This window comes from Meles meles, chromosome 3 (genome assembly GCF_922984935.1).
Source record: "Meles meles chromosome 3, mMelMel3.1 paternal haplotype, whole genome shotgun sequence".
Taxonomy (NCBI): Eukaryota; Metazoa; Chordata; class Mammalia; order Carnivora; family Mustelidae; genus Meles; species Meles meles.
The window spans coordinates 159,000,736-159,024,640 of record NC_060068.1 but is presented as its reverse complement, the minus strand read 5'-3'; the positions used below and the strand labels follow the sequence as shown (position 1 = coordinate 159,024,640).

At 47.6% G+C, this 23,905-nt stretch overlaps 1 protein-coding gene across 1 annotated transcript in view; it reads left to right on the top strand.

The window, feature by feature from the left end:
- The first annotated feature begins 558 nt into the window (after window positions 1–558).
- Window positions 559–23,905, top strand: part of PDZD2 (PDZ domain containing 2) — a 349,024-nt gene continuing 325,677 nt past the window's right edge. The window contains exon 1 of the mRNA XM_045999587.1: window positions 559–671. The gene's annotated coding sequence lies outside the window, so the exon portion shown is untranslated. The remainder of the gene's footprint in view (window positions 672–23,905) is intronic.

Below are 23,905 nucleotides of genomic sequence, written 5' to 3'. Positions count from 1 at the left end.
GTGTAGGGCAACTGACATTTTTCTGGACGCTAGGCAAAGGCAACTTCAAGCCCCCTAGCTCTCTCTTTTTCCACCTAGATGGCGCCCCAGGCCCCGCCATCTGGAAATTCTGAGCTGCCATCTCCCTGGATCCCCAGGTTTCTGCAGACAGCGCACCGGGACTCCGGGTTCGCCCGGAGGGACGCGGCACGCGGCGCGCCTCGCTCGGGGGAATCCCCGCCCACCCTGTCATTCCTGCAGGGGAATCCCCGCCCCCCGTCCCTGTCACTCCGGGAAGGGAGTTCCCGCCCCTCGAAGCTACCAGAGGGAGGGAATCCCCGCCCATCCTGGAGGCTCCGTGGATCCCCAGCGCCGCGCAGCTGGGAGAGCTGGGCGAGGAGCAGGCTCCCAGCGCCGGTGCGTGCCGGCCGCGGGCGGGGAGACGCGGTGGGGTGGCGGCTGCGGGGACCCGCCGAGCCGCGGGCGCCGGGTATTGAGCCTCCCGCCGCGGAGGGCGAACCGCGGCGCTGCAGCTCCGGGCAGGCGCGGCGACGGCGGCACCGGCGGCACCCGCGGCACCGGCGGTGGAAGCAGCGGCGGCGGCGGCGGCAGCGCGGGGACCCACGGGGCGGTGCCTGGGTCCACGGACGCGCGAGGAACGGCAGCGGGAGGCTCCGCGGAGCCGCGCACAGGTGAAGCGACCGTCCCGCAGGGGCGGGGACGCGGGGCTTCGGATGGGCGGGGGAGGGGCGATGTGGCACCCCCCGAGACCGAGCGGGCCCGGGAAAGTTTAGTGACAAATCCCGGTGCGGGAATCCCAGCCCCGGCGAGGCGGTGTGTGGGGCGCCGAACCCGGGTTGGGCGGCTCGAACTCCCCTCGCATCCGGCCGGGGGCGGTCAGGACGCGGCCGCGGGAAGAGGGCCAGCGACAGCGGGATAACCAGAGCCGCACTGCCGGGCACACTCAGGACAGGGCCAGGCGCCCCTGCCTGGGCCCGCGCCCTGGGTCCCCCGTACCTCGGCCGTCGCCTGGTCCTCTCCCCCAGGGCGGAGGTACTCAGGTGCTCCGGCCTCAGGTATTGCCTTGGGGTCCAGGCTCCCGCGCTTCCTCGCCTCTCGCCCCGGGCTCTGCCCGCGGAAGGGACGCGCGCTCGAAGGAATGGAGGGGGCGCGCAAAAAGCAAGGACATCTTTGGGGGGCAGTGTTGGCATCTCCCAGGGAGATGGGGAAACGTACACGAGGAAATCCTGGTTTCCCTGTGAAGTCGAGTTCCTCCTAAAACCTGGCCTTCTCCTTTCTCTGTCTCTCTGTCTTCTCTTCCCTTACCCCTCTCCTCCTCAGGTTTGATGTTTTAGGTCTTTGGGTTGCTTGTCTTCCGGCGATGGTAAATTGACTAGGGGGAGGGTCCAGGGTCTCTGGCTGGAGTTTGCCAGAAGACTGTCCTCAGAGGCCTGGTCAATGCAGAGACCTTGATAAGAGACAGTGGAGTGTAAAGAGGACAGGTCTGGCATGGGCTGGTCGCCGAGACTGGAATGGCAGGCACGAGGGCGTTCCAGAGCAGCAGCCCTGCCGCCCTGCAAGGGGACTGGAGGTGGGGGACTGCTGGGGGAAGGAGCCGCATCCATCTCCTGCAGCTGACTTGGCCGCTGCCTCCCACAGAGGTAGGTGCTTTGGGTGGATGTGTTTCCCCTGACAAAGCCTGGTGAAGCTGGAGGGGGTCCCTGTGTGGCTGCAGAGAGTGATACTGTGGATCTGCTTCTAGAGAGAGCTCCCCGGGACCTTCAGGGCTGCTAGCCCTTCCCAGTGGGGTCTCCCACATCCTGCCCTGGACTTGCGCTCCAGGAGCCTGCTGTTTCTAGGGGGCCAGCTTTTCCCCTGTCTGTGGTTTCTGGGTGGGGGTCAAGTATGTCCAGGTTGGCAGGTGTGGTGTGGGAGGGTTGCTTGTGGGGGCAGAATAGAATGTCTCAGAACACTCCCCTGGCTGTAGGTGGTTGTTCTAGCTTCGTCAACTCCTTCTTCCAGTAGCTGGGCTAAGAACTGGTGCTCCACTAACAACCGCATAGTGGTGTGAGTGTGTATGGGGGGTGGGCAGACAGGGAGATGGGGGGGAGTGGGGGATGCGCCAGGAGGGGAAGAACCAGAACCATGGAAAGCATATAAATGCACCTTCCCTTGACATAGTTAATATGCTCCTGGAAAAATATTGAATTATACTTTAAATCTTTGTCATTAAAATTGATTTTTGCATGCACTTAAGGCAGTTTACTATTTAAGGAAACTTATGATAATTTCTCTATTCATTTCAACCATTTTATTTTTGGAGTACCTGTGGTTTGCCTTGCATGGGCCCTCAGAGGCTTCTGGGGATACGCAGAAGCTCCCTCCTTGCCAGAGTTTCAGTCTGTCAGGAGAAGTGAGAAGAGTCTACTGACAGCTCCGACCCGAACCCGTGCACCTGGGGCATGTCACAGGCACCCCGTACTTATTGGGTGAAGGGCTGATTTCATAAGTAAGGCCCCTGGAGAGTGGTCCAAATAAAAACACTTTAGAAGGACAGAGGAGAAAGAAGTCACTTTTGACTGAGGAGATCTGAAAGGCTCTGTGGAGGGGGGTAGAGGGGTTGATCCTGAGTGTGGATGTGGCCCCAGGGATAGGATGGAAGAAGAGGCTGGCCTGAGGTCTTGGGGGAACTTAGTGCTGCAGCTGATAGGGAAATATTTGGGATTTTTGAGCTAGGGACTGTTGCTTTGTGCTTTAGGGAGATGAATCTGATCTCTGGGAGCAAGAATCGGACTGGGAGAGGTGGGAGGTGAGTCGCCCAGTAAGAAGGTTATTGTCATAAGGTGCGCCCAGGAGGTCTGTGGGAAGAAATCTGGCAGCAGGCAGTGGGAAGAAGAGAAGAGTTCATTAGACGTGGCCCTGAAACGAGGGTACTACTTGGACTTGGAGTGAAGAAGAAGCAAAGATCACCTGACGGGGAGGCGTGTGGATACACAGGTGGTTGAAGTAGGGAGTTTGGAGTTTAACATTCTGAAAACCTGCAACAACCTAGAGAAACTCTTGCAGACCTCTCCTCCCTTTTCCCACTTCTCCTCAGTCTCCCAAGCCTGTCAGTCTCCTCTCCTTGTGAAATCTATCCGTGGCTCCCAGGATGCAGAATAAATTCCAAATCCCATGTGCCTCCTCAGACTTTTTTCCTGCTGTGTCCCTAACCCCCCCCCCCCCCCCACATATGCACAGGAGCTGTAGACCTCCTGACCTGTTGTACTCTCGCTCTACAATGCTGATTTGCTGAGGATGGCAGTGGGAAGGTCCTGGAAGATCCTTTCTTCCCTGGTCTTCCTGGTGAACCACTTCTCACTCTTCGAGATCCAGCTCAAGGGTCTCCTCCTCTGTGATTCTCTGTCTTTCTCTCCCAGGTTGAGCCGTCCCACCTTTGGACTTGACTCTACAGAACCTCTTGGCACACTCTTCATGCTGCCCTGGGCCTGTTTCTTCAGGACCATATCTTACTCATGCCCAGATAAAACCTCCACTAGCCGCCTGCTAGCTTCCTCAGGGAGAAAGGCAGAGGCCACACTCCAGGACCTCCTTCTCCCCACCACCTGCTGATTGTACTCAGTGTTGTTCCGGACCTGGTAGGACAAGATAACGCAGAGCTGCACACACTCCCCTGGCCTAGGTCACGTGGGCCTAAGTAACTTAGACTATGGTGTGAGTGTGTTGGGGCTGGGGGAGGTGTCTCTGTTGGAATGTGGCCTCAGGGCCCTCTTATTGCACCAGTCAGAAAGGGAAGCATCCCATGGAAGATGGATCCACAAAAGGTCAGGACCAAACTCAAAGAGAGGCTGAATTGCTAGCAAGACAGACTTGGAGACCGGACAGTTTTTAATCTTTCTTTTGCCTTCAGAAGTGTCTTCATAGTACCATGTAGGATGAGGCAGGCAAGCCCCTGAGGGAGGTAGGCAGACAGGTAGAGGCAGGAATGTCTGAGAAGGGCCAGCCTTCACAAAGACTGAGAACAGTGTCTGTCAAGGATGGTCATGGGAGCCAGGTTCAAGGGATGATGGAGAGAGTGAAGTCAGGCGTTTAGACACTGGATCCAGAAATCTACCAGTTAAAAATAATCTGGTGGGTATTTTGAGGAGGGGGTAGTGTTGTGGGAAGGTTTATTCAGGAATGTCCCCCCAAATCCCCTTCCCAGGCGTGTATGGTAAATGAAAGAGCAGTGGGAGAGAATGAAGTCAAGATAAGGGGTGTTGGGGAGGGAAGAAACCAGAGGTAAACAGGAACAGGTGCTGGGAAAGAAAAAAGCTGGCATCTCCCTTCCCTCCCTTCCTGAAAGTAGGAGGGAAGCAGAGGTTAGGAGAGGCGCTGGAGAGGGAGGCTGCATGCGGTGGAGGGAAGTGTCATCTTGGTGGCACAGGAGAGGTGCCTGCTGCTGGGGCCTGGGGCGAAGGGGGGCTGGGGCAGGCAGAAGTGCTGCTGGCAGCCGGGTGGGTGAACCTGGTGCCTGGCGCTGGCCGAGGCAGCCAAGAGGGGAAAGAAGGTTTCTGGAATTGGGGTCAGAGGCTTTGGCTGGAGTCCTAGCAGTGCAGAAAACTTCTCACTGACCAGATCACTAGAAATATTGAAGCCTCGATTTCTTCTTCTGCAAGATTGGGACAATAGGTCCCTACCAGGGTTGTTCTCAGGAGGAATGAGAAAAGATCCTGAGGTATGTATGCAAACCCCTCAGTGACAATGTCTGCTACCAAGTAGCGGGTCTTTCCGTTAGTGTGTTGAGAAATGAATAAGCCTCTCGTCAAACTCCGTGACAGCCCAGTAGTGCACAAAGCAGGACTTTTTAGCCGACCCCGCCGAAGCTTGCATTCAGCTTTGGATGAAAAGCTCTGGACTGCTGGAAGCAGCCTCTCGCCTCCCTGTTCCCACTTTAAGGAATCTTTCAGGATGTCTGCCTTTTCATCTGTTCACTTGTTTCAGGGGATACATCTGTAGTTCACATGCAAGGTCAAGTTGCCAGGGCGCAAAGGAAGGAGATCCTGCAGAGTCTCCCCTCCTCTGTGTTCTCCAAGGAGTGATGCATTCAGACTTGCTAATTCTACACTGGGGAAACCTGAGGCCCAGAAAACTGGAGAACTTGCCTCCTTCTAGCTCAACTGGAAATAGAATCACATCTGCAGTGGCTAGATTTGCATGACTGTTACCTTCAGTGGCAAAGATGTAATACGCAGGCAGGTGAGGAGGAATTGAAGATTTGTGTACCCCCTTGGCTTTTTGAATGAATCATGATTACCTAGAAAGGTTAAATAAATATTCTCCCCTATTAGTAAAGAACAGAGGAAAAGGAACACTTAATTTGATTTACTAAACACTCAGCAGGCATGTGCCAAATTAGATGATAGTGGGGGGAAATGTGTACAATGTTCCTTTAAGGAAATCAAAGTATAGAAGTATTTTCTCAGATTATTCCTGATTTATTTATTGATTTTACATCAATTGTGTTGTTCTTTGGGCCCAAGCGTAAGTCGCGTATACAATGACGGATCCTTTTATGGGGTTTAAAATTTTTAAATCTCCAATCTTATACTATCCGTATACTAGAAATGGGATAAAGAGAGAGTTGGGAAAGAATTCCTTTCCTGTGGTTCTGTAGTGCTGGGCAGAGGCAGGACTGAAAGCCAGGTAGGTCATTGGATTTAGACTCGGATTGCCCGTGGCCTAAAGAGCTCTGCATTCTGCTTACAAATGTGTTCAAGAAAACACTGGGAGCATTTACGGTTTGAAAAGTCAGTCCTTGAAGAGGCCCTTTGTGGTCTGATAAGGCTGCTGAGCCTGGAGATGGCTTGTTAAGGCACTAAGTGTGCGGAGAAGACACATTTGTCTTTCAAGTCTCTCCAGCTCCGGGAAGAGGCCTGCCCCCAGCTATGGCCTCTCTCCGATGTCATTGGAGTCCTCTCCACCCCACATTCTCAGTGGGGCCGGCAAACAATCCCCTCTCTTTTCTTTTCTTTCTTTCTTTCTTTTTTTTTTTTTTTTAAAGATTTTATTTATTTATTTGACAGAGAGAGAGATCACAAGTAGGCAGAGAGGCAGGCAGAGAGAGAGGAGGAAGCAGGCTCCCCGCGGAGCAGAGAGCCCGATGCGGGGCTCGATCCCAGGACCCCGAGATCATGACCTGAGCCGAAGGCAGCGGCTTAATCCACTGAGCCACCCAGGTGCCCCAACAGTCCCCTTTCTCAGAGCGCCTGGCTCATGGATGCACACAGTACCTATGTGAATACATTGAGCAAACAGTGACTGGGCTATTAACTTGCAGAAAGTCAGACACTTAAGAATTAGCTCTCCTTGTGAAGCAATCCAATGAAAGCAGATAGCATTGAACATCTGGCTGATTAAGTTGTTCTTGGATTATTTGTTTTTAGGTTTTAAAGTGTTTCTGTGGTTCGTAAAGCACTCTAGGACACATGAAGAGATTTTGGAGAAGCAAGGCATGGGGAACTGACTTTACAGCAAAGAGGACTAGTTTGGCACACACTGTTGTCACAGTGTATCATTTCTTGGTGAAATGATATCATGGGAGTAGGGAAGCAGCCTGAAATGCTTAGCTGTTCACACGAGGATAAAAAATCACAAACTCCTAAGGACTTGCAAGTTCTTGAAAGACGGCTACCCAATCCTTTGCCTCCAGGTTGAAAGCAAATTTAGCTCATTTTAGGTAAGATCTACAGTGTTTTAACAGCCTCCTGGTGGTGGGGGCGGGGGGGAGTTCCACGGTATATGTGGCCCTTAACAGAATGATTCCCAGGCTGTGTCCTTTGAAGTTTTTAGCAAGAGTGGAATTGGATTTGAGCTGAGCCACCAGTGGTCTCCTTTTTATCAACATCTGGACAGTTCTAGTACTTGGCTTTGCATGCATTAGACTAAGTCTGCTCCTGCCACCAAATTGTCCATACACACTCTGTTGTCCTGGCCTCTGAAGAGTGATCATCTGCTTTGCTAAAAATAAAGGCACACAGATACAATGCAGAATAGGACCCCTACCCTAAACAGGGGCCTCCATAGTGCTGTGCAAGTCCAAAGTCAACCCCCTGGCAGAAATCTGCCTGCTGAGGGAGTAGAAGTTGTGTTGGGCAGAGAGTTGGAGAGGGGGTATCTTTGGATCATGGTGCAGTCAGGAGATAGTGGGGGGACTAGGCTGCCTCATAGGGAGGTCTCTGGGCATCCAGAGAAAGGAGGTGGGTGGGGGATCAGGTGCCTGGGAGCTTTGCTCTCTTGGGTCCTGGTCTCGCTACAGTTGCTCCTAACAAGATCTTGGCATACCTAGGGATAAGGCAGAATTAATGCTGGCTTTTTTTGTCCCTTTCACCAAAGTCTAGCTCTTTACAGATGCCTGTCTGATGTGAACCTGCTTGTCCTACATACGTGTCCTGGGATGATACTGTAATTCCAGTATTCCCCAAGTCTCTTTCCAGAGAGTAGAGAGGCAGATGTCTTTCAGATTAGCCACAGTATCTTGGGTTGGTGCCTACAAGTTGCACACCCAGTGAGGTTCCATACCCTGACTCTCCTTATATTTGCATGCAGGTGCTCACTAACTCTCTTCAAGTATTTGAATATTTTTTTCTCTACCTATGAAGATGAGAATGGAGCAGAGTTTAATAAAGCAATAAGCTCTTCACATTTTTGTGTGTTGGCCAACGGACACTTATAAAATGTCTGATTTCAGCTGTGTTTCAGTTGGATTCCCCCTCACCCGCCTTTTGGCACAGTGTATTTTATAGAGATTTGGGTAAAACTAGATTGTGCTATATGGGTCTCTTGGTGAAGAAAATTAACTTCCCAGGCTAAAGCAGCCATGCAAATATTATTACAAAATCACTCAGTGTACGAAATTGGCATCATTTTCCTCCACAGTTTTTCACTGCCCACTCTCTACCCCCACCCCGCCCTGGTCACCCTTATTCCCCATATCATTAGGCTAGAGAAAGAGACAGCTGTCCCCAGAAAATCTGCTCAGAGCGTCCTCATCAACATGGGTTCTCATGAGAGGGCAGGCAATGAGACGGTGCGGGCAGAGGAAGATACTGTAAAAAATTGCATTAACCCTTCTCCGGACTTACTACTCATCTTCAAAAACCTGAGCAGATGTAAGACTTATTGATATCTTTATTGGGGAATGCTGGGAACAGTGCTCAGCAATTTGTGGCATCTCAGGACCCTTCCCCCTTCTGGTCCCTTGCCTGCTCAGCTTCTGGGTGCCATCTTTATTTTCAGAGTCTCTCAACATGTTCTGCCTTTCCCCCATTCCTCAGTATCCTGCATTCTCCTTCCCAGTACATGGATATGTCCAGTACATGGGTAAAATGTAAAATTTAAAATTGTTTGAATGTTCCCTATTTGGCAGGCACTGTTCTAGATGCTTTACGTATGTTCTCTCATTTAATTCTCCTCACAAGTCAGTGAGGCACACACTGTTATGATTCCCCTATTCATTTCCTGGGGCTGCTATAACAAACTGCCACAGACTTGGTGGCTAAATGACAGAAATTTATTCTCTCATAGTTCTGGAGGCCAGAAGTCTGACATTTAGGTGTTGGCAGGGTCATGCTCCCTCTGGAGGCTCCTAGGGAGAATCCTTCCTTGCCTCTTCCAGCTTCTGGTAGCTGTTGACATTCCTCGTAGCTGTTTCTCTCCAGTCTGTATCTCTATCTTCACAGCATCCTCTTCTCTGTGTGTTCGTGTCTTCGCTTATGTCTGTGTGTCTCTCCTTTGTGTGTCTCTTATATGGACGCTCGTCATTTAGGGCTACCCAGATAATCTAAGATGATCTCCTCTTGAGAGCCTCAGTGTAATTACACCTGCAAAGACCCTTTTGCCAAAGAAGGGCACATTCACAGGTCTAGGACATGGACATGTCTTTTGGGGGTTGTTCAACCCACTACATTCCCTTTTGTAGAGGGAGAAATGGTACAATGTGGTTAATCAAATTCTCCAAGGTTCCAGATGGAGCTGGGATTTAAAAAGAGCAGTCTGGCTCCAGAGCTCACGTTTTGACCGTCTATTACATTGTTTTCCTTACCGCCTCTCATTAATGTGCTCAGTGAGCGTTTATGGTATGAATGGATGGTGAGATGCGTGGGTAGGTGGATGGGTAAAACAATGCTTATAACAACAATTGGCCAACATCCTCCTTCCCAGTGTACTGAAAATAATAGCAACAACTAATATTCGGTGTTTTATGATGTTGCCCCAGGCCTTGACCTTGGGTCTTCTTCTCTAGCTATTCTCCCTCCTAGGGAGATCTTATCTGGCTCAAGGCTTTACCTACCATCTATGTGCTATCTCCTGAATTTACTTCTCCAGCCTTGCTCTCCACAGAGTTCCAGACTCACACACCCCACTGCCAGCTGGACATTTCCACATCTGTGTGCAGCAGGCATGTCAGACCTAACTCGATCAAAACCGGGTCCTTGATATTTCTCTCTCTGGCTAGTCATTTCCTTCTCCAGCTCAGTAAATGGCATCACCATCCACCTAAAGGCTCATTCCCAAAACCTCAAGACCTTCATTCTTTCTTCCTCGCAACAGCAACTGAGTCTGTAAGTCCTATTGGCCCTCCGTCCACCTGTGCGGCAGCTGACTGGTGGGAGCTGCGGCCACAGTAGTCTTCTGTCTGGGCCTCCTGAGACTGCTTCCATTTATTTATTTATTTAGAAATTTATTAAGTAATTTATAAATAAATAAATAATTAAAAAATAAAGACACAAATCAAGTCATGTCACCCAACAGTTCGCAACTGGGGATTTCTCATTGCCATTTGAGCATAACCAGGCCCTTTGCCCCAACCTGCCCCTCAGATGACCTCCTCTGCTGTGACTCATCGCCCTCACTCTCTGTGTGCAGACCTACTATCCTTCCTGTTCTGGGACATGCCAATCTGTAGCCCCGAGTAGGGCCTTCCCTCTGCCTGGAAGCTGCCTCCAGACCTGCATAGGCCCTCTTCTCCCTGACCATATAATCAAAAATGACCCCTCACCAGGCACTCTGTCGTGTTACTCCTATTCTGTGTGAAATAGAGTTTTGATTTATTTTTTTATTGGTTGTCTCAGCTGTTGGCATGCAAACTTCATCCGAGCCGGGACCTTGTCTTGTTCACTGTATCTCCAGGGCCGACAGCAGGGCCCAGTATATAGTATACACTCAATAAACAGCCATTGAACAGACTTAGCACTGTTCCCAGTTATCCTTTCTTTACAGATGCCAAAAAGTAGGCTCAAAAAAGTTTAAATAGTTTGCCCAAGGTTGCACATCTATTAAGACTTGGAGCAGTAATTTGAATCTGGATTCAAATCTCTCTGTCCTCTAAGCCTGTGCTCTTAACCTTATTCCATGTAGAATCTCTGAGAAGCAGGAACTTCCAGGATCCCTGAAGTCCCCACAGGTCTCTGAGTTTTCTGATTCCTTTTTCTGCTCATAAACACAGGACATAGATGAGTAAAACGCAGGGAAAAAATATATATACTTACTCGGATTCCAAATGTACTATTTCTCTGAAAAGTTGGCCCTGGATTTAAGCTTGAAAAGCTGAAATGTTATTTCCTTGTTCTCCATTTGGGCATTTAGGCTCATGACTTTTTGTGATCTATCTGGAGACTTAATGGTTTAAACTCTCTTCCTTAAACCCAGAGAGGAAGGGAAGAAATGACCATGTCCTTTATGTGTCCTTTATGCAAGGGTGAGATTTGCATTCCTAAAAGCCCTACAGTATTCGTCCTCCTGGACACCAACATTTCCTTACACTCCACCGTTTTCCTCAGTTTGGTATTTCTGCCTCTGCCTCTCTTCCTAGTTGATAGGACCCTAGGGTGAGAACATGGACTCCATTTTTAGATTGGTTGATAGCAAGACCCTCTCTATTGAGTCTTGCTAAGAAACTGGTTTGTTTCTCTAGGCCAGTCATGGAAGAGGCCAAAGGACAGGTTTGTGCCAGATGTGGGACTCCAAGGAACTGCGGCTAATGTTGCAGAGTGGGGAGAATGAAAAAGCAGCTATTGGTTTCCTTCCGTGGTGTTGGACCTCCTTTGAAAAATAAGTTCCATCTTGCGAATTACATCAGCATCCCAATAAGTAAACATCAGACAGAAGCTACTGTTTCAGGCAAATAGTAATTGTAAGAATAGCCAAGACCCACAAATGTAGGTTGGGCTTTTATTTGCAGAGAGGGCTGTAGTGGCTGATTAGTGCATCTGGCAAATAGAACTGCTCTCCTGCAGGAAGGCAGAACTCTGGCTATTTGATATGTCATGAGCTTTTTCTCTGCTGTCTGTCAGGAGTGGGGTTTGCTGTGGTAACCAGAACATTGCCCAGAGAGTTGTGCATGTAAAATGTCACTGATAGGCAGTCTCCTTTATTTTTATCATAAGCCAAAGAGGGACAGCTCACCGCTCTTGCTAACAGGCAGATGGGTAGTCCCAGTGAAGTCCAGGTTGAATGCTAAGTGTCGTTCCAATACAGAATCTCACCACCCACTAAAGTTCACATTTGCCGGATCAAGGAGCACTTCTGTATTTCCACTGATAAAATCCATGCTGGAACCTGCATGCTAGGGTAATTGGACTTTTTTATTTTTTTGTTTATTTAATTTTTTTAAAAGTTTATTTATTCTCAAGTAATCCCTACACCCAACGTGGGACTCAAACTCACAACCCTAAGATCAAGAGTTGCATGTTCTTCTGACTGAGCCAGCCACGTGCCCCAGACTTATTTATTGTGTTATGACTTTCTCAATTGCTGTTCTCAATCTTCAACTTGACAGAGTATATGAACTTTGCTAACAATGGTGCTGCAGATGGAGGTAGCTGCCCATAAAACCACTAAACACTGGGAGTGCTCAGCAAACATTTGAAGAAGGTAGTATTGTCAGTTATACTCAGTTCTCTCTTAGAGCTAGTACTTTGTCCTTACTGCTACAGATTTTTTTTCTTTTTCCATTCAACTAATATTTACTTAGCATGTGCCATATATAGAGAAAAGATATGTACATTTCATATTCTATATGTGGGGAATAAAAATAAAAATAAATAAAATTCAGATTGCCTTGAATTATCAGTCCTATCAAACTATATAACTGTCTTTTGGGACGAGGGAGAAACAATGGAGAAAGCATTACTTCAAGACCATGGTGAACCTCATGAACCCCACTTCTGTTGGAGACTTGGAACTGGCTTTCAAGGCTATCAGGGGCACTAATGAGGTCTGCATTGCTGAATCCAAGGACCAGTTCTCAGTCTTTTCCTTGTTCCTTCAAAATATTTGAGGTAGACAGTCAATCCCTTCTTGAAATGCTTCCTTCCCTTAACTCTCTGGATACCAGCATCTGTAGGCATTCCTCCTTGTTTACTAGTCTGCATTCCTTCCCAGTTTTCTTGGCTGCTGTCTTCTCCCTGACCTATTAATGTGGGAGGGCCCAGGCGTCATTATTTAGCTTCTTGTCTTTTCTTTCTACGATTGTTATCTGTGATGTCAGTCATTCTCACGGCTTTAAATGCTATCCATAAGCTAAGAATTTGTGCCATTGTGTCTTTATCTTGCATATATAATTATTGACTTGAACGTCCACTGTCATGCTCATCTCAAAATTAACATCTAAAACCAAATTCCAGATTCCCACTCCTGCCCCTTCCAGATACTTTGTCCCTGGTTAGTTCTCCAAAACAGACCCAGAATCTGACCTTCACATACTGCCTCTCCCCTCATCCAAGTCGTCCTCATCTCTTAATTGGACTATTTTGAGAATGGCTCAATTGCTATTTTGCCCCTCCCCCCATAGTCTCTTCTCAACAGAGCAGCCAGAATGATTACCATAAAACTTTAAATCAAATCGAGTCCTTTCTCTGTTCTCTGGAGTATCCCATCTCACTCAATGTAAAAGCCAGAGTCATTATTACATAGCCTACTAAGCCCTTCCCATTCTGACTCCTTCATCTCTATTACTTTCCCTCTCAGCTCCAGCCACACCAGCACGCTTCTGCCTCAGGGCCATTGCACCAGCGATGTCCTCTGCCTGGTCTGCCTGATGTGTTCCTCTCTCATGTAGATGAGTTGTTCCCTCGCTTCCTTCCGTTCTTGATTTAAATGTCGCCTTCCGTGAAGTCTCCTGTGCCACCCTGCTCCAGCCCGAGACGTCGCACCCCCCTTCTCAGCTTTATTTTCTCCTTAGCACATTGTCAGTTTTTTAACATGTCATATATTTTACTGATTTAATTTGCTTTTTCTGCCTGCTCGACTTCATTATAATGTCAAATCGTAAGATCTATGAGGGTAGTTTTTTGGAAAGGGGGGGTCCTGTTTGGTTCATTCTCATATCTTCAACTCCTAGAGCAGTGCTGGCATATACAGTAGGCACTCAGAGCATAATATGTGAAGAGAATGAAGTAGAATCACTGTTATTTTTTATTTAAATGCTGATACCCCAGAGATTGTGATGTAATGGTAGGAGGTCCAGCGTAAGCATTGGTCTCTTCTGAACACCACCGTCCCCCCCCTCGCAAGGTGGTTCTAATGTAGAGTCAATGGTGCAAACCACTACTTGTTTTTCTCCTTCTTGGGATTTTACCTCTGTGGTGTATGTTGCTGCATTCTTAGCAAGTCCATTAGTCTCAACACTTAAATTGCAGTGGAGGATTTTAATGAAATTTGTGCTGTGTATAATCGTTTATTAGGGGTTTTCATAGGAGCATCTTGTTAGAGTTAATGTAGCGGACTTCGATCCCTGCATGACCTTGGCCGAGCTTTGATGGGAGGCACAGGCCCTGTAGGGCAGACTTAAGTGTCTCTTTGTTAATTTCCAGGTGAGCATCAGACTTTTCTCTTTATATTTGAGAAGTGAGAGGGAATTTGGATCTGACTTAACTTCTTTCGTCTACATTAGCTGCACACATTTATTCCACACCTCCTACCCAGAAGCCCATCTACCCATTGCTTAAATTCTGTTCATCCCTTAAGGGCCAAGTGAAGTCTCTTTCCCTTTACAAAGTGGGCTTCCCTCCCCGCCGGCTGGCAGCCTCTCCCAGAATGGCCCACCTACTCCCTGGCACTTAACTTGGCATCCAGCGTGTGCTGCTTTGGGTTGGTAAGTTTTTGGGTGAAAGTGGGTTTTGTTTGTTTGTTTGTTTTTTTAACTGCGTCCCAAACTAGACTGCAAATTCTCTGAGGGCACCTGACCAATACTTTTCACCTCTTTGCATCCCCAACAGCGGGCAGTGAACAGATGTTGATGGATTGGCGAAATTCCTTCTGTTGAATGCATTGGCAACTTCTAAGGAGTGTCACGTAGGGAAAGGGGTGTCATTCTCCGTGTAATTAGGGATTATACCCTTCAAAACCGCCGTGGCATTTTTTACTCTGATTTATTATTGATCTCCGAGTTATATGTTTCTCATATTATCATTTTCTTTTAAGTGACTGAATACATAGCTTGTGAGATTTAAAATTCCAAGATTTCAGTACCCTCTTTGAAAATGATGTATTCAAGAAACTTCAGATACAACCATACTTGGCTTCACTTTCAAAATGAGATTCAAGGAAATAAAATTTAAACTGCCTTTTAGGGCAGCTGGGAGGAAGCTCCAAAACAGGGACAAAGGGGGCTCCCATATAAGGGCCCCCCCCCTCTTTATTTGAAGGAGTTACTTTTTTGGTATAGTCTCATTATTAGGCTTACATTCTTCATTGCAACCGCCTGGGAAATCAGGTAACCTGATATATTGGAGGAGGAGGAGGGTTTGGAGACCGAGTTCTTAACACCTTTGTGGCCTTTTGAAGCTCTAGGCTTGGGGAAGAGTGATGTCATGGTGAGACAGGAAATGTTATACAGTTGTAAAATGTCATAAACCAATTTCCATCTGGTCGTAGGTGTATAAGACACAGCAAAGAAAAGCACATTGTATCTTTATCCGGTGAGGATAAGGTTACTAGACCAGTCCATCATGGGAAAGCTGTTGACATAGTGTATCTGGACTTTTCAGCAAGGTGTTTGGGTGATCCCCTGTGAGATCTTTGTGGGCAAGATGGAGAAATGTGGACTGCACAGTAGCAGCATTTGGTGATTCGTAGCTGACTGGCTAAATGCTGTACAGAGGGCTTGATGGATTGGTGTCCGTTTAGAGAGAGGGTTCTAGTAATCACGGTCAGACACAGTTCTGCTATTGGATGTATCCTTCTCCTGTTCAACATTTTTATCGCCAACTTGAATAAAGATATGGATGACACGTTTATCCCATTTGCTCATGACCCAGATCTGGGAAGCACAGTGACCTCATTTCACACTAGTATGAGAATCTAGACTTACAGGATAGGCCAGATCTTGCAACAGTCAGCCAATGGGCTCAAGTGAAGGTCCTGTACTTATGTCTGGAAAAACTGTTGCATTTATTATAGGATGGTCAGGAACCTGCTTTAACAGGGTCTCCGTGTAAAAGATTTAGGTAATTCACTCGACTCTACCATCCATGTGCATCAACACTACTGTGTGCCTATTAAGTAGGCCCAGAAACAGACGGTGGACCCTTTGTACTAGACCCATACTTTAGACTATCATGTGCTGTTCTGGGCAACACATGGTGCCAAGCATTGTATCCCAAAGCAAGGACCCAAGATGGGAAATTTAGTGGGAGAGATCTGCAAGGAAGACAATAGTTACCTTCAAATCCTTCTCCTTCCAGCCCACACCCTACGGACCATAGATTTATCCACTCCTTTGCCAATACTCTAAACTCCCTTATCTCCTTCCCTTTTGGTATCCCCACCCTCCAAGGTCCTACTCTAAGTACGTCCACCCACCTGCATTTTCTACTTCTATCTCCTGGCTGCCAGGCATGTCTATGAAGGGAAAAAACCTACCCATCTATTTGGATGGAGATGCAGAAAAGTGGTCTCTACACTTGTCAGCTAGGTGGGCTGTCAGCCAGGTCATCTCTTTCCAGGATCCCGCTCACCTTCCCTTGCCCTTCCCCCCGGCAGTGTCTAACTCTTCTCTTCTCTTCATGACTTTCTCCCTCACTCGAGCTAAGGACCATAATCTTTTCTTCACAGAATCAGTGGCATCTCCCTCAGTCTTGCTCCCTCACAGACTACCTGTTTCCACATCCAGCCTTCACCCATTTCCTTCCGGCCTCTGAGAAAACTCCCCCTGGTCTCTTGCATCTTTAATGATCATTCTTGATCAATAGACCCTTTCCCCTCTGTCTTAAACCACTTCCTGTGTCCATAAGTGTTTTGTCTCTCCATGTATATACCGCACCCCTCTTTAATTTTGCCCCCATATCCTTAACAACCAGATGACCTGGAAACTTGGTCCATATCAGCTGTTTTCCTATATTTAATCTCTCATTGATTTTTCAGTGGACTGTGCAGTCTGGTTTCCATACCCAACGTTCCACTGCAGTTCCCTTGCCATGATCACCAAAGGGCCTCTGCATCTAAATTCAGTAGAAACTTTTCAATACTTAATTCAGTTGACACTCTGACCAGTTCTTCCTTTATGAAACACTGTTCTCCAGCTTTTCTGACACTACCTCTCTCCTGGTTTTCTTCCTACCTCTTTAAACTTACACTTAGTTTGAATCTTCTCTCTGAGTGCCTCTCTGTGGAGCCGTTTCATATATTTTGCAACCATTTTTATCCCCCTTTACTTTTTTGCCTCTTAAACATTGATGTTCTCATTTTGGAAAATGTCAGCCACGTTTTCATTCTACCACTACCTATGTTCTGATCACTCCCAAATCTGTACCTTTAGATCAAACCCTTCTCCTGAGCTCTCAACTCACATGTCTGCCATCAACCTACCATCTCCATCTGGGCAACCCTCAGCCGCTCCAAAGCAGTACCTCCCAAACTGAACCCATCACCTTCCTTCCCCAGACAGACCTGCTCTTCCTCCTCTGTACCCTATCTTGGCCAATGGCACCCCTCTGAACCAGCCCCCCAAACAAGAAATCTGGACCCATCTCTCAACTTCTTTGTGGTTCTGTATATTTGTACACAGGATGTTTGCAACTATAGTCCATTAGATGGCCAAATAAATAAAGTATTTTAATGGCTTTCTTGTGTAGGACCACTAAGGCTTATTCTCATTTCTGGTGCAGAAGCCAAAAACAAGAGCTAGAGCATTGAAATGAAGGGGAAGAGATGCAGCTCCATGCCAGGAATATTTTTGTAACCCTTACAGTCTCAAAGCATCATGGACTGCCTTGAGAGGTAGTCAGTTTCCCTGCACTGCAAACAGCAAACGGAGGCTAGAGATCTGATATTATAAGATTGGGCTGAGTGACTTCTGATGCTTCTACCAACCCTGAGATTTAGCTCAGCAGCTAATAAGCCCCTTCTATAGACTTTGCCCACATTATCTCATTTATGCTTCCTAATAGGTTATTAGCTTCATTTTATGGATGAGAAGCCAGGAGCATGGAGGGTCAAATAATTTTCCTCTAGTTATACAGTTAGTACTAGGGCCAGGCCTCCAAAGCAGCCCTGCAGTCCCTAAATCTCACGGTTTTTATTAAACCCTGGCCTTCTATTTGACAGTGGAAACAGACTTCGGCTCAGCAGAGAACAGTATCATCTGCTGTGTACCTTTGCTGGTAGCCGTAGACCTTTCAGGCTAATAGAAAGGAATGAGTCTTTGAAACAGAGCTTAAATAAATAAGTTTGGAGCTTAAGTTCTTAAATATGTCCCCATATTTATTGGTATCTTACCCTTCCCCTCCATTTTGATACCTGATTATTATAACAAACAATTCTAATAACCAAATGCAATTTTCTTCATTGATCGCCACTTCCATTTCCCACAGGCTCGGAAAGGAGCTAGAAAGGGTTAACTCTTCCATTAGAATGGGTTTTAATGAAATGCAGGTCCAGGAGCAGAGGGTCCAGGTTGCTGTGTATTGGAGACGGAAGAGTGAGATCCCGGGTTTTCTTTTCCAAACTTGAGAGAAAAGGAGATACCCCATATTGCAGGGATGGGGTGGGGGCAGGGTAGGTTTGGCTTGAAGTTTAGGAAGACTATATAAGCAAATATTGATCTCATTTTCATTTTTGCCTCCAACACATTGTCCTGGAAGGAACCAGAAGTCTGATTAAAACAGCAGATCAGCATCAAAATGGGAGGCAGTCTGTCTAGGGTGACACCTGGGCTGAGAAAGGGGTGCAGGGGGACAACTGAGTCAAGAACGTGCAGTCTAGGCTGGAGAGACTGGACTCGTAGATAACCTGTGAGTGGTTATTTTTACAGTCCTCCTTCACTGCCATTCCCGGAACCCTAAGGAGCACTTTTATCCTCTTAGGTGCTCAGAGGTCTGTCGCTGACTTCTCCATCTTTCCCCTGATCCGAACCTTATTGTTTGAGTACGCAGAGAACATTCTTCATCTGTGGGCGTGAGGGTTAGGTAAGGCTTGAAGATGTAAAAGCCAGCAATACTCCTCCAGCCATAGGACAGAATAACCAGCTCCTCTACCCGTCGTCTTTTCAGAGAGGCAAAAATGTAAATGCTGTCACTGCAGCAGGTGCAGAGCTGGATTGGGAAGGAGGGTGACAGTAGTGGAGAGTGACAGGTGAGCAGCCGACACTCCGTTCTGGTCTAGATGCTGCCGCCATCCAGCTGTAGTAACTAGCGCCGCTCGGTCCCACTTTCTCTGCACTTACAGCAAAGCAATTGCGTTTAATGATTCTGAACGTCTCTTTTATCTCTAAAAGAAGAAAATGTCCTGACACTCAGTCATGGCTCACTAATGCACACATTGCCTGTTGCTTGAGAACGGATCATCCCATTCTTGCCTCTCACTCCCAAAGACCAGCTCACGTCTGCTGTGCCTTGGACCTCACATTCTGTCCTAAATGAATAAATTCCTCTAAATTAAGCTACCCATAAAAAATACCCTGTTTCTCTTAGGAGTAGGTTCCATGAATATGAAGAGACTTGCAAGACATGAAAAATTCAATTTTTCTTCTACTGACTGTTATTTCTTCTGTGGACAGTTCGAGATCATCTATTTTAATCTCCTGTTTTATGAAGGAACAGATCTAGGCCCAGAGAGGTGGGGCAGCTTTCTGAGTTCACACAGCAAAGACTCTTCTGTAGGACTTTTCCCCCACTGCCCAAAATGGCAAGATGCAGATACTCGAAAAGAAAAGTACCGTTTCATGTCCAAGAAAGTTATTCTTAAACAGGAGGCTATTTCACCTAGAACTTTTTTTAAGGAAGAAAAAAAAATAAACAAGTGCACTAGATTTGTCCTTTTAAGCCAATTTAAGAAGTGTGCCTTCTCTGTGCTGTTGAAATTGGCAGGCCAACATCTTGTAGACAGACTGTTCTGGTCTACTCGGTTAGTTGTTATCCCAAATGCAAATCTGACTCACGGGTGAGATCATGAGAAATCTGGACTATTTTTCTTGATGACTTTTTCTTTCCTATTCCAATTTTCTTGTGCGGTCTTTGGCCTTGCACATTGCCCATGCTGGGGAACAGAATCTGGAAAGGGTTGTTCCTAGGATCGTCTCTGCTGTCATATGAATCTAAAAACAGCCGGAGCAGGCTTGGCCATGAAGTGTATGTGGCTTTGGTGTGGAAAATCAGGTCGTGTGTGTGTGTGTGTGCTGGCCTTATGGCAGAATAAGAAGAGTTTTGTTTACTGGGATTTGAGGGATTCTGGGAAGACCCTCCTTCTAATCAAATGAATTATTTTCATTCAACCGATGTCTGTTAGATACCCACCTGTGGCTAGGTGCTGGCATCTAGAGAAGGTTACCAATAATTAAATAAGTAAATATTCCCTAGTCTGTGTATTAGGGCCATGCTAGCTGCTGTGACAGTCGAGCCCCCGAGTTTCAGTGGCTTGACATTACACCAAATTATTTCTCTCTCCTACGAAAGCCTCGTGCAACAGCTCATGCTCAGCACGTAGTTCTCCTCCACATGGTGATTTAGGGCTGTGTGCTCTTTCCATCTTGGGTCCCCACAATTTCCTAGGCTACAGGGTCATCTACCTCCCCGTGGTGGAAGGCAAAAGAGAGGAGAAGGCACATTTACTTCTGAAATGCCTTGGTTTGCTGGTGGCTCCTATCACTTGGCATATTCCACTGGTGAGAAGTAACCACAGAGCCCCATTCGGAGGCAGAGGGGACTGGGAAATGTAGCCCATGACAAGTCTATGCTTTGGAAGCTTATGGAATTCTGGTGTGTGGCTCTCTGTCTCTGCTGTTGTCTGGTAAGAACTTTACGGGGCAGAGTGCTCAGGATAGGGCACCTGGCTGCATGTGATGTGGGAGTCCGAGCTGGGCATCCTTTCCCTCCCGAGCTTGATTTTAGTTCTGCAGCATGCCATTCTGTGTCTCTCACACAGCTCCCTTCCTGTCTCTAGAACTTTCCCCCCACCTCTCCTTGCCCTTCCTCTGGCTAACTCACTATTCCATTGGGTACAATCGTATAGTACCTTTTCCTGACAAGCTTTCCCTGGACCCACAACCCAGCTTCCATGTATGTGTTCTGGCCTTCTATGAAGACAGAGCAAGAAGATGACTATTTATTGGAATTTGATCACCCCCAGGAAGGCACTCCTGCTAATCAATTGGAAGTTTTACTGAGCATAAACTTCAGGGGTTCAAGGGGTATTTAGGGAAATGAGGGAAGTAAGAAAGACATCAGATGATGATGGGAGGGAGGAAGGGACCGTTACCACCTCCCAGGAGCCTGGAGGTGAGAGCTCTCACCCTTTGGAGGTAGAGGGGAAGCATGGGGCCCTCGGGGCACTTTGCTTTCAGATCCTGCACTTCGAATAGTAGCTTTCAGGGGTTCTCAGGGTTCATTTCTGAAGCATAAATGAGAAAACTTTGCAAATGTTGGTGATGAAGGAATGGAACCCCCAATCATACTATCCCTGAGGAAGCCTCCTGTGTGACCAGGAGAGGAGGAGACGGTTACCCAGCCAGCCTTGGTCTCCACGTGGAAGCCGGAGGGCATGCAGAAACTTCCAGGGTCGGAGCAATCATGGAATGTATCTTCCTGTTCCGACAGGCCCAGGATCTTATAAAGGAACACAGGGTCTTAATTTTTGGGATATAAGAAGTGGGCATGTTTCTCCTGCAGCTGAACTTATCTCTTTAGTCAAAAAGTATTTTCTTATTAATTACTTTTAATGATCTCAAGGAAAACTGCCTTTCGTGATTATCTTGACAAGCTCATACATGCAAGAGCCCTACTGATCCTGCATTTATGAGGTGACGGCTGCCTTACTGTTTAGGTTGTCATTAGAGTGACCTACAAATAAACTGGTGAGCTGGGTGCTCAGAAAAATACTTGGTGGGATGGTTTAGGAGGGATTCAACTTCCCCCCTCCTCCCCCCAGCTCTCCAGAGTGCTCTCCCTTTCTCTGTTCTTCCCCACCAGGACCCGAAGTCTTGGTTTCCGGAAGCCTGGGGCTGGGAATACTCTGGGAGGATAACCGCAGATGCAGAGACTGGAGGCCAAGAATCCGAGGGATGGGGCAGAAGCTTGAGATCGACTGAGCAGTAGTTGACCAGAAGGCTCTCAGGCCCGGGGAGACCCTCGGCCTCCCCCGTGGCGCACTCTCTGTTTCTTGTGACCGCTCAGCCCACGAGCGGACAAGCCCACATTCAGCACGTATTCACGGAGCGTCTACTACGCCCTCTTCTAGGCAGTAGAGATGCGGCGGTGAGGAAGGCCTTCGAAGCCTCAGCCCCACAGAGTGCTTCCATTAGGAAGGGGCAAGGACCGGCAGGAAACCAGCAAACTAAGGCATATGTAATGTAACTTCAGGAACCACACGCCTCTTGTAGTAGAGCAATACAGGTGAAAGGGCCACGGGGTCGTGGAGGGGCTTGGCTAGGTAGTGTGGCAGGGAAGCCGGATCTGGGAGAGGGCCTGGAGCAGAGGCCCCCAAAACGAGCCAGCCAGGTGTTGGTGTGGAGGGAGAAGGAACAAGTGCGAGGACCCTGCGGGAGGAAGGTGGCGGCGGCCAGGGGCCTGGTGTGGCGCATGTGTGCGGCGGCCTCACCTGCGAAGGCCGTCCGCGGCACCAGAGGGCAAGAGCAGTGGGGGTGAGGCTACGTGAGGGAAGTTGGACCCCCTGCACAAGGAAGGTGAGGGAAGTCTGTAGAGAGCAAGTTCTCCAGCAAACTGGCTCCTGGTCACCCCTGCATTCTAATGGGTGCCGACGTGGAGGTCTGGTTTCCAGTCTGGACAGGAAATTGCTTTTTGGTAAAAAGGAGAGTTGAGAAACGCAGTCCACCTAGTTGCCCTCTCTTTGGAGAAAGCCATTTGGAAGTGGATAGAATATAAAACAACTCCTTTCTGTCCCTCAAAACCGTGGTGCTACCCCTGCCTGCCTCGTGAGGGGGTCCTGAGGTGGAGCAGAGAACTTGGGTCTAATTGGCCCATGGTAGAGCAACTTTGACCGTGGCCTGGAAAACTCCCCAGAGTCGTCTAGTTAACAGCAGCTCTGTTGCTAATAAATCCTTTGCAATCTTTTGCCGTTGTTGGGTTTTTATGACACATTTGCATGTCAAGATCATTTGGGTTTTGGAGTTTAGGTCCCCTGCTGTTCCTAATGTCATGAATGGATAGTAATAACTGGGAGGGGTTTGCATTCTGGGGTTGCAAGTAGATGAGTTTTAAAAAACATCAATCTTATTTGCAGGCAAATATAGCTAATGATAGGCTAGAGAAAAAAATAATTCAAAATCTGCAGTGAATGGTTGGTGATTTCCAGAGGCCCTGCTTTTTAATGAGGTAAAGTGGAGAATGAAGGGTAAGAGGGAAAAAAGGTAGAAATAGCATCTTAGGAGTTTCTTGGGTATTGGAGGGGTTTGTTTTGGTTTTTTTTGAAATAAAAATAAAAACAGCCCAACCAAGACAAGGAGACAGTGTTGGAACCCCCTACCTGTGGGGAGAGGGGGAGCTGAGTACTTCTGCCCACCTCCCCCTCCCTGTCTGCTCTCACCTCCGGGTGTGGAGCGAGTGGCTCCTATCATCCTCTCCTGGGAGCAATTTCATCTCCAAGTGAAAGGACTGGAAGGGGCCTTGGAAATAATCTAATACTAATCCAGGTTTTATGGGTAAGGCGTGCAGGACATCAGACAAATTGACTTTCCTAAGTTCCCCTAGCTTTTGAGCAACCAAGGTAGGATTAAAGAACAGGAAGCGTTGTTAGCAGCTTTTGCAAGAGGAGTGTTTGCAGGCTTTTTACATTTTCCTTACAGGTTGTCATTTCTTCATTCCGGCAGTGGTGGACTGTTGAGTGTCCGTTGTGTGCCTGGCACTCCGCTACCATCCAGCACCAGAAGAAACGTGAAGACAGCCTTAAACAGGCAATACAATCATAGTGATAATTACAGTAAATGTTGAGAACAGTTATTGAGGGTTTATGCTGGGCCAGGACTATACTAAATCCTTCAATAAATCCTTTATCTTATGAAATCCTCCCTACAACCCTGCAAGCGGGTCCTATTATTATTCCCCCCTAACAGGTGACAAGACTGAGGCCCAGGCCACATGGCAGCTCTCCAGGCTAAGAATTTGAGCCTAGTTCTACCAGACACCAGGGTTAGAATTCCTACCTACTGAGCTCTCCTCTTTTTCTACACAATGATGCAAGATTCAGTTGTTACTAATAGTTAGGTGACTGTTGTTTCACAGTTGTGGCCAGAACTCAAGGAGAAGAAATGTAGATGCATTCTTCTGGGTCATATCACCCAGGCCATCAGTGGGTTTCTTTTTTGTTTTGTTTTGTTTTGGTTTTTTGCTAATTTTTGTTTGCTGTTGTTTTGGGAATTTTCCAGGTGTATCAAGACTTTAACTTCCGTTAAGACTTACTTTTGTGAGCATTGATGATGTTAGGGGGGTGGCTAAGT